The sequence below is a fragment of the Zea mays genome, chromosome 5 (genome assembly GCF_902167145.1).
Source record: "Zea mays cultivar B73 chromosome 5, Zm-B73-REFERENCE-NAM-5.0, whole genome shotgun sequence".
Taxonomy (NCBI): Eukaryota; Viridiplantae; Streptophyta; class Magnoliopsida; order Poales; family Poaceae; genus Zea; species Zea mays.
In genome coordinates, this window is record NC_050100.1 from 17,231,841 (window position 1) to 17,242,602 (window position 10,762).

A 10,762-nucleotide genomic window follows, 5' to 3' on the forward strand; every position below is an offset into this window, starting at 1 on the left:
CTAGAATTGTCCGCACCTGCGAAGGGTGCCAATTCTATGCGAAGCAGACCCACCTGCCCGCTCAGGCTCTGCAGACGATACCCATCACCTGGCCCTTTGCTGTATGGGGTCTGGACCTCGTCGGTCCCTTGCAGAAGGCGCCTGGGGGCTACATGCACCTGCTGGTCGCCATCGACAAATTCTCCAAGTGGATTGAGGTCCGACCCCTGAACAGCATCAGGTCCGAGCAGGCGGTGGCGTTCTTCACCAACATCATCCATCGCTTCGGGGTCCCAAACTCCATCATCACTGACAACGGTACCCAGTTCACCGGCAGAAAATTCTTGGATTTTTGCGAGGGTCACCACATCCGGGTGGACTGGGCCGCCGTGGATCATCCCATGACGAATGGGCAAGTAGAGCGTGCCAACGGCATGATTCTACAAGGGCTCAAGCCCAGGATTTACAACGACCTCAACAAGTTCGGCAAGCGATGGATGAAGGAACTCCCCTCGGTGATCTGGAGCCTGAGGACAACGCCAAGCCGAGCCACGGGTTTCACGCCGTTCTTCCTGGTCTACGGGGCCGAGGCCATCTTGCCCACTGACCTGGAATACGGCTTCCCGAGGACGAGGGCCTACAACGATCAAAGCAACCAAGCTAGCCGAGAAGAATCGCTGGACCAGCTGGAAGAGGCTCGGGACAGGGCCTTACTACACTCGGCGCGGTACCAGCAGTCCCTGCGACGCTACTACGCCCGAGGGGTCCGGCCCCGAGACCTCCAGGTGGGCGACCTGGTGGTTCGGCTGCGGCAAGACGCCCGAGGGAGGCACAAGCTCACGCCCCCCTGGGAGGGGCCATTCGTCATCGCCAAAGTTCTGAAGCCCGGAACATACAAGCTGGCCAACAATCAAGGCGAGATCTACGGCAACGCTTGGAACATCAAACAACTACGTTGCTTCTACCCTTAAGATGTTTTCAAGTTGTTCATATACCTCGCACCCACGCAAAGTTTGGTCATCAAGGAAGGGTCGGCCTCGCCTCGGCAAAGCCCAACCCTCCCTCGGGGGCTAAAAGGGGGGGGGACCCCCTCTGCGTCGAAATTTTCCTCGAAAAAAGATCTCTTTTAGCAGAATATCTTTCGTGCTTTTTGACTACTTCGAAAAGCGGATCCTGAAAACGACGGAGTACACGTAAGCAGCCAAGGCTGACCGAGCCGAGGGACTCCTACGCCTCCGGGATACAGATACCTCACTCATCACCTTCTGCGATAAGTAACTCGCGTTCGGATAAAGTGATTCCGCGGACCGAACAAGTCTTTACGTTCGGAAGCTCTTCTGCCGAAGCGGTCCTTCAAGCCTTCTCGACTGAATCGGTGACAGGGCCTCATGGACGGGTGGAAGTACGCGTAAGCGGCAAGGCCGACCGAGCCGAGGGACTCCGACGCCTCTGGGATACGGATACCTCACTCATCACCTTCCACGAGAAGCAACTCTCGCTCGCACAAACATCCCTGTTACCGACAAAAAGTCCAGATGCTCGAAATAAGAGGAAAGGAGACGCAGCTTTACAACGCGGCGAGGGTGTGTTTTCTAGCCTCAGCGGTCGCAGAAGGCACACGCTACAAGACAATCTGATCCTGCAGGCTCGGGTCTTCACGCTGGAAGGGGGCTAGCACCCTCGGCATCGACGACACCTTCAGCGAGATCCGACCCAGCCTCGGACGGCGACGCGGTCCAGGGACTTCTCCGGGAATCCGACCCGAGCAGGCGGCTCGGCCGGTTACCCCAGGGGCCTCGGCTAACCATCTTCCAAGGGCGCCAGCCCGGTCCGAGGCCTCGGCTGATCAACTCCGGCGTCGGTCCCGCTGACGGACAACCCGGCTAGGCTCCGGCCAACCAGGTTTTCATTTTCGAGCCAACTCTGCCTCTGTTCGCGCTGATATCGCTACCCCTGGCCTCGACTCATCGAAGAGCGGCCAAGGGGTCTCTTTAACTAAGCTAGAGGAGCCTCAGACAACAAGGCCGATCGAGCCGAGGGACTCCTACGCCTCCGGGATACGGATACCTCACTCGTCACCTTGACACGGGGCGACTCATGCTTGGTGAAGCGGTTCAGATAATCAACAGGCGAGACTTAGTGCTCGAAAATAAGGAAAAAACACGGCTCCGTGCCGAAATTACATACATGTTCAGGCCTCGACAGCCACAATGAACAAAAACACTGGCATTCAAAGTGCCATTACAAACGGAACTCCGGTTCCCCCTCCGCAGGTATGAACAACCCCACTCCATGGGGGTGGGCCGGCGGAGCAACAGAAGACTGACGAGCGGCTCGCCGCCGCCCGCTCTGACTACGGCGACAACGACCCCCGCTCCGGATGGTCGAGCTGCAGCAGCGCAGGCCTCAGGGTGGGCGCTGCTACAATCTTGCCCTCGCCCACACCGACGCTCGAGGGGCGAGGACAAGTACGAAGAACCGGAGGCCCGAAGCGCGAATGGTGGCGGTGACCCCGTCGGTGATGGGGACTTCTCGAGCCGCCTCCGCCTTGACACCGATGGCAGGGGCCATCAGCCCCCCGGCAGATCCCCACTCAAATCCTCCCGGGCGAGTGGGGCACCGGCCTCTGCGCGAGGGCGCCATCCCGGTGCAAAGGCAGGACCACCCCAGAACACGAACGCCGCCCTAGCGGCGCGCGACATCTTGGGTGGCCCTCCCGTGCACACGGCGTGGCAGCCGCCCCCCGGCGGGAGGGGCCGCCGGGAGCCAAGCCGACGAGCCCGACACGCTGGAGGTGACGACGCCCGCCGTCGACCGGCCCCGCGTTGTCGAAGTCCGGGCCGCCCGCAGGGCCAGTGAGCGCCCTCTCCCCCGAACGCCGCGGGAGAGGGAGACCCACGGACCCGCGCGGGAGGTAGAGCGCCGGCTCAGCCCAGCCCCCACCCCAGCGAGGATGATGAACATCCTTGAAGCTGAGGGTGGGACCAAGATCGCAGCCCGGCTTGCTTCTCCCCACCCAGGAACTGGTGGTCACCGTCTTGGGTGACCACCGGCGGGGGGATACAGCCGGGCTGCATGATGAAAATCCTTGAAGCCGAACGATGGCTGAAAGGTACCAACTCCCACGGAGTTGCGTTCCTCCAACGATGAGGCGAAAAGACGGCGGGTAACCCCCATCCGGGGGCTTGGAAGGTGGAAAGACGCGACGCATAAGGGAGGAAGAAGACATGGTCGCCTTCCGAAAGGGGTCACCCTCCTTTTAAAGGCAACTCTCCCTACGTGCGCCCCCAAACGTCACGGGCTGAGTCTTCTCCAACACGCTCCAAGGCCCTCTCCTGCGGCGCGGGGGCTGGGTCCCGCATGTCATGCAAACCGGCTCAGAGCAGAAGAAGCCAAACCGCCGCGCGTGGCGCACACAACCGCCCAGCAGTTACAAGCGACCCCCCACTTTTGCCCAGACCAACGGGCGGAAGGGGCGGGCAGCCATGCAGGCGGCATGCAACCGCGCCAGGTGGACGCGCTTCTCCGACTCCCAACACGCCAGCATGGGGGCCCAGGCCCACGCGTCACGCAACCGGCGCGCCAGATGCTGCATGCAAGCAACTGCACCGCCACTTGCGCCACCACCGCGCCTCTTCGGTTGCGGAACCAATACCGCGACTCGAGGCGGCCCAGCGCACGACCCAGCAGCGCCAGCCTGGCGCGACGGTCAATGCAGCCGAAAGTAGGGCGGCAGTAATGACGGTGGCAGGCGGGCGGGAGCGGCGGTCACGTCGTCGGCCAGACTCACGTCCCATCCAGGGGCAGCAAGAGAACCCCTCTCACGACGTGAAGATAGGGCGCCCGTGATCCGTTCCTCGAACGGCTCGCGCACGCGCAACGGCCGCCCAGCCAACCACTCGCCCCGTCGCATTAACTCCGCGGCGGGACAGGCGGCGCTTCTGGCAGGAGAAGCGGGCGACGCTTCGCGTTCGCCGTAATAACCGCGCCAAAAAAGGTACGCCACGTCGTTCGATTTCGTATCCTTTCCCTTTTTTCCTCTTTCTCTATCTCTTGCAACAGGGACCGGGAAAGGGGGATACCCCGAAAAGGATCCTTCCCTGTGAAGGAACCGGGCTCCGAGCCCCCCCTACTGATCAGAGGTTCGAAGGCTGGCCCTCCGAGGGGTTCAACAGTCGCCTCAGATCACGTGGGCCCTACACCCACTACTGGTCAGAGGTTCGAAGGCCGGCCCCCCGAAGGGCTCCACGGCCGCCTCAGGCTACTCGGGCTCCGCACCCATTACTGATCAGGGGTTCGAAGACTGGCCCCCGAAGGGTTCACAGTCGCCTCAGACGCCGAGCGAGGGATGACCAGGGGTACGTTCGATACATAACCAAGGCTCGGGCTGCGCTCCCGAGGTACCCTAGGACATTTCTGAGACCAGCGGGAGCGATCTTGTAACGGAATCCCATCGGAGGGAGGCATCGAGCCCTCGGACCCCGTCGCCAGGGGACCGGGTCCGGCAGATCACCCGCAGGTACTTTTGGGCGTGCCTCTGGGCCCCTAGCCGACCCCCAACGAACGGGGCACGGACGTCCACTCGGATTACCCGCTTGCAGCTCACCGGAGACACCATGTTCGGTGCCCATCGAGGGTAACATGGCGCTCTCCCCCCCTCCTCCTTGCGGAAAGGCGACGTAGGGGCGTATGTAAAAAAGCCGAGTCTGTCCCTGATCGCCCTCTCGCCCTGTGCGGAGGCTCGGGGGCTGCTCTCGCAAACCCGGCTCCGGTCGAACCGTTGACAGCGTCAACATACCGGCCCGAGAACTTGGGCCCCGACCGTACACCCGGGCTACGGCCAGTTCGCATGAGGGAACAACCAGACCAGCCGAAGCATTACGCGAGGCATTAAGACCTCGGAGGAGTGAAACCACTCCCCCGAGGCCTCGGGGGCTACACCCGGCGGGTGCGCTCGCGCGCACCCACCGGAACAAAACGCAACCGAGAAAGGCTGGTCCCCTTGCAAAAAAGTGCGACGAAAGCCTCCAAGCGAGTGCTAACACTCCCTTCGAGGCTCGGGGGCTACTGTCGGGGACCATAATTAGGGGTACCCTCAAGACGCCTAATTCTCAGCTGGTAACCCCCATCAGCATAAACCTGCAGAGGCCTGATGGGTGCGATTAAGTCAGGGATCAGTCCATACGAGCGACTCGATCACACCTCGCCCGAGCCTAGCCTCGGACCAGGGCAGCCGACCCCGAGGGATTTCCGTCTCGCCCGAGGCCCCCCTCCAACGGCGGACACGTCTCCGGCTCGCCCGAGGCCTTGCCTTCGCTAAGAAGCAACCCTGACTAAATCGCCGCGCCGACCGACCGAGTCGCAGGAGCATTTAACGCAAAGGTGGCCTGACACCTTTATCCTGACGCGCGCCCCCCGGCAGAGCCGAAGTGACCGCCGTCACTTCGCCGCTCCACTGACCGGACTGACAGAAGGACAGCGCCGCCTGCGCCACTCCGACTGCAGTGCCACTTGACAGAGTGAGACTGACAGGCAGTCAGCCCCTGCCAAAGGCGCCATAGGAAACTCCGCTCCTCCCGACCCAGGGCTCGGACTCGGGCTAAGCCTCGGAAGACGGCGAACTCCGCTCCGCCCGACCCAGGGCTCGGACTCGGGCTAAGCCCCGGAAGACGTCGAACTCCGCTCCGCCCGACCCAGGGCTCGGACTCGGGCTAAGCCCCGGAAGACGGCGAACTCCGCACCGCCCGACCCAGGGCTCGGACTCGGGCTAAGCCCCGGAAGACGGCGAACTCCGCTCCGCCCGACTCAGGGCTCGGACTCGGACTAAGCCCCGGAAGACGGCGAACTCCGCACCGCCCGACCCAGGGCTCGGACTCGGGCTAAGCCCCAGAAGACGGCGAACTCCGCTCCGCCCGACTCAGGGCTCGGACTCGGGCTAAGCCCCGGAAGACGGCGAACTCCGCTCCGCCCGACCCAGGGCTCGGACTCGGGCTCAGCCCCAGAAGACGACGAACTCCGCTTCGCCTGACCCCAGGGCTCGGACTCCGCCCTGGCCTCTGCCGAACGACCTCCGCCTCGCCCGACCCAGGGGCTCGGGCTCGGCCTCGGCCACGGAAGACAGACTCGACCTCGGCTTCAGAGGAGCCTCCACGTCGCCCGACCTAGGGCGCAGGCCAGCCACGTCAACAGGAAGCGCCATCATCACCCTGCCCCGATCCGACTCGGGCCGCAGAGAACAAGACCGGTGTCCCATCTGGCTAGCTCCGCTAGATAGGCAATGATGGCGCCCCGCTAGCCCTGTGACGACGGCGGCTCTCAGCTCCCTTACGGAAGCAGGGGGACGTCAGCAAGGACTCAACCGCTCCGACAGCTGTCCCTCCGCCAGGCTCCGTTGCTCCTCCGACAGCCACGACATCACACCAGCAGGGTGCCAAGATCTCTCCGGCTGCCACATTGGCATGTACTTAGGGCGCTAGCTCTCCCCTCGCTAGACACGTAGCACTCTGCTACACCCCCATTGTACACCTAGATCCTCTCCTTACGCCTATAAAAGGAAGGACCAGGGCCTTCTTAGAGAAGGTTGGCCGCGCGGGGACGAGGATGAGACAGGCGCTCTCTTGGGGCCGCTCGCTTCCCTCACCCGCGTGGACGCTTGTAACCCCCTACTGCAAGCGCACCCGACCTGGGCGCGGGACGAACACGAAGGCCGCGGGATTTTCCACCTCTCTCACGCCCGTCTCCGGCCACCTCGCTTTCCCCCCTTCGCGCTCGCCCACGCGCTCGACCCATCTGGGCTGGGGCACGTGGCACACTCACTCGTCGGCTTAGGGACCCCCCGGTTTCGAAACGCCGACAGGGTTATACCCTGATGGTCCGACCATGTATGGTGCGACCTGGGCGGTTTGTGTGCGGGCCTGCATCTGGTCGGACGGTCCGGCGAAATACGCCGGACGGTCCGCGGTATAACCGGACTGTCTAAGATGATGTTCGGACGGTCCGGCCGCGTCCAGTACTTACCGCGTGCCTAGTGGTTGTGGATGTGATGGTGGCACAAAAGCGTGCATCGGCATACCATATGATGGCTGGGTCAAGGGTGACCCATTTATAGCCGATGTGTTTGACGCGGGTGGCACTGTATTAGACTCTCGCGATGGAAAGTTAGGAGCAGCTGATTTCTCGTATGCACGTAAATGCATTTTAATAGATTCATCTACATATTGCTTTAACTGATCTCCTCGTTGATCCATGAAAGTCGTAAGAGATAGATCTGGAGTACTTACAGCGGGACCCTGAAGTGGAGGTAGGAGAGATTCCATATCGATCTCCCCTTGACGGACGATCTTCTGGTGGCGATCTACCGTGAAGTGTGACAAGTACTTGTCCGCCGCCTCCTTGCGCCGTTCGAAGAGTTTATGCAGCAGTTCCGCCTCTTCCTTGTCGCGTTGTTCGTTCCATTGCCGCATCACCTCCTTCTCATCGCGCATTACGAGGTCTTCAAAGGGCCTTTGGTCATCAGTCGGGAGCGCCTCCATGGCCGGCTTGATGATGTTGGCGGTGGAGATCTTGGTGTGTTCCTTAGAACCGGCCATCTATGAGCCGATTTTTAGCAGGTCTAGACACCTAATCCCCAGCGGAGTCGCCAAAAAGTATGTTGACACCTTTTTGGAGGCGCCAATCACTCAAAAGAACTAGCGGCGATGCTCTCTGGTCAGGCGCGGACGGTCCGCGACACAGAGCCGGACGGTCCGCGACCTGGCGCGAGGCAGCGGTGCTCTCTGGTCAGACGCGGATGGTCCGCGGCACAGGGCCGGACGGTCCGCGACCTGGTGCAGGAACTAGGATTCCCTGCCTGACGGCCGGACGGTCCGCGCCCTAGGGCCGGACGGTCCGCGCGTGCGCAGGGGCGGCGGAAGATCGCCGGCGGCGCCTGGATCTCGCTCCCGGGAGAGACCCCGTCGGGGAGGAGAGATCCTAGGAGTTGTCTAGGCTCGGGCAGACCGACCTAGACTCCTCTAATCGACGTAGAGTCGAGGAGAGGCAGAGAATTTGGGGATTGGAATACTAAACTAGGGCTAAACTAGAACTAGACTAGAACTACTTCTAATGCATAAGGTAAAAACGAGTAATATACTTGATTTGATCGATTGTTGGGGGTTCCATCGGCCGTAGCCCTTCATCTATATAAAGGGGAGGTCTGGATCCGCTTCAAATTGATTTCCGAGTTAATCCCGCGGTTTTAGGTAACAAATCCCGCGAGAAACTAGGAACCCTAACTGACTCTGCGCACGCGCGGACCGTCCGCGCCACCACCGCGGACTGTCCGGACCGCGGACCGTCCGGCCTCGGGGCCGGACCGTCCGCACTGCTCTTTTTAGAGCTCAACACCTGTTTGATTATAGGGACTAAATAGATTCTGAACATATTAATTATAGTAAACAAAGACTTAAATGCCCCTTGTCTTGATTTATGTGAACGGCACCATCTCATTGTATGGCAGGAGGGCAATCCATGGAAAAAAATGTGTTTTAGTCCCTTTTAGTACCCTTTCAGGTGATGCAAACAGGGTTTTCCCTCATGCTCAAAGCTGATCATAGAACATGTGAGGTTACCAAAGAGAAACAGCTGTGAAATAAATAAATAAATAAAAAGGTACCAGAACGACACCATGAACGTTCAACAGTACAATTGAAAGTTTCGGAGACAGCTAATCTAAAACAAGATTTGCCTTCATGCTCACAAAACAAGGTGAGTTATGTTGTCACGACGAATGGAGAGGATGATTTGCAATTATCACTCGTCACTGCTAATAGCCGAAGTTAAACTTTGATCTAAGCAGAAGCTTCATTTCAGCATCGATATAATTTAGGGCCATCAAATCATCAGATTATTGAAGAGTGAGATGTATGTATGATTAGCCTGGCAACACGTGTATAGTTTTGATTTTCAGTCAATCACATATTCATGTAGAGAGAAGAGGACAGAAATCTATGCTCTCCTATCAAAAACATGTTGATTGATGCTCGAAAGAATAAACGGAATTCATATCCTCAAATCCCTCAAAAAAAAATGGAGACGCCGACTGCCGTTTCCCTCGATCAGAGTGCGGGATCTCTGCTCTCCTCCGAAACTGCCGTCTCAGCCACCTGCTTATTCTGGCCTTCGTCTGATCGCGCCGCCGCCGCCTATCTCTGGCCTTCCTCCGACGCCAACGCCGACGCCGCGGAGTGGGAGGCGGCTTCTTCGGTCTGAAATGACTCGAGGTCCGCAGCCATGGCGCGCTCGGCCCGTAGTATAGGCTCGTAGTAGGCGGCGTGCGCATCCATACACTTCCGCAGAGCGGCCGTGGCGTCTTGGCACAGCTCCACGACGTCGACGCTGGGACCGGCGGCCTCCGCCTCCTCCACGCACTTCTCCCACGCGACAAACTCGTCCTTGCAGCCGCCGCCCTTCATGAAGAGGCAGAACCCGCACTCCCCTTGCTCCTCCTCCCCTGCTCCGCCGGCCACCGCGGAGGCATCGATGACCACAGGCTCCACGGCATCGTCTGCGCCGCCTCCACCAGCAGGAGGCGCCGCTGCATCGCACGATTCGCCTGAAACGCCGCCAGTCGCGGCGGCGACGTAGTGCTGTTGATCTTCTCTGGCTGGTGTAGCGGCAGCCTCCGAGGGAGGAGGATCAGCACCCGCGGCGGCAGCGGCGGCTCCCATTAAGCTAGGGTTTTGGGGCCAGCAGATCGCGGCGGCTCTGTGACTGCCACAGTGGGTGGAAGAAAGCTAACATTGATTTGTAAAACCCTGGAGCGGCATCAGTTCTTTTTTAAAAAAATCTAATTACTCTATTATTGACTTGGATTGAGATGTAAATTAGTTTAAGTTACACCTCAATCCACCTCAACACATATGAATTGGGATCAATAATAGAATACTTAGGAGGTGTTTGAATACACTTGTCGGGGACCATAATTAAGGGTACCCTCAAGTCTCCTAATTCTCCGCTGGTAAACCCCATCAGCATAAAGCTGCAAAGGCCTGATGGGTGCGATTAAGTCAGGGATCGGTCCATCCGAGGGACTCGATCACGCCTCGCCCGAGCCTAGCCTCGGACAAGGGCAGCCGACCCTGGAGGATCTCTGTCTCGCCCGAGGCCCCCCTCCAGCGACGAACATACTTCCGGCTCGTCCGAGGCCCTGTCTTCGCCAAGAAGCAACCCTGACCAAATCGCCGCGCCGACCGACCAAATCGCAGGAGCATTTAATGCAAAGGTGGCCTGACACCTTTATCCTGACGCGCGCCCTTCAGTCGACAGAGCCGAAGTGACCGCCGTCACTTCGCTGCTCCGCTGACCGGCCTGACAGAAAGACAGCGCCGCCTGCGCCGCTCCGACTGCAGTGCCACTTGACAGAGTGAGGCTGACAGGCAGTCAGGCCTGGCCGCAGGCACCATAGGAAGCTCCGCTTCGCCCGACCCAGGGCTCGGACTCGGGCTAAGCCCCGGAAGACGGCGAACTCCGCTCCGCCCGACCCAGGGCTCGGACTCGGGATAAGCCCTGGAAGACGGCGAACTCCGCTCCACCCGACCCAGGGCTCGGACTCGGGCTCAGCCCCGGAAGACGGCGAACTCCACTCCGCCCGACCCAGGGCTCGGACTCGGGCTAAGCCCCGGAAGACGGCGAACTCCGCTCTGCCCGACCCAGGGCTCGGACTTGGGCTCAGCCCCGGAAGACGACGAACTCCGCTTCGCCCGACCCCAGGGCTCGGACTCCACCCTGGCCTCAGCCGACGGTC

At 60.4% G+C, this 10,762-nt stretch overlaps 1 pseudogene; it reads right to left on the reverse strand.

The window, feature by feature from the left end:
- Positions 1 to 8,840: 8,840 nt before the first annotated feature.
- Positions 8,841 to 9,754, reverse strand: LOC103626039 (uncharacterized; annotated as a pseudogene).
- Between the last annotated feature and the right edge of the window lie 1,008 nt (positions 9,755 to 10,762).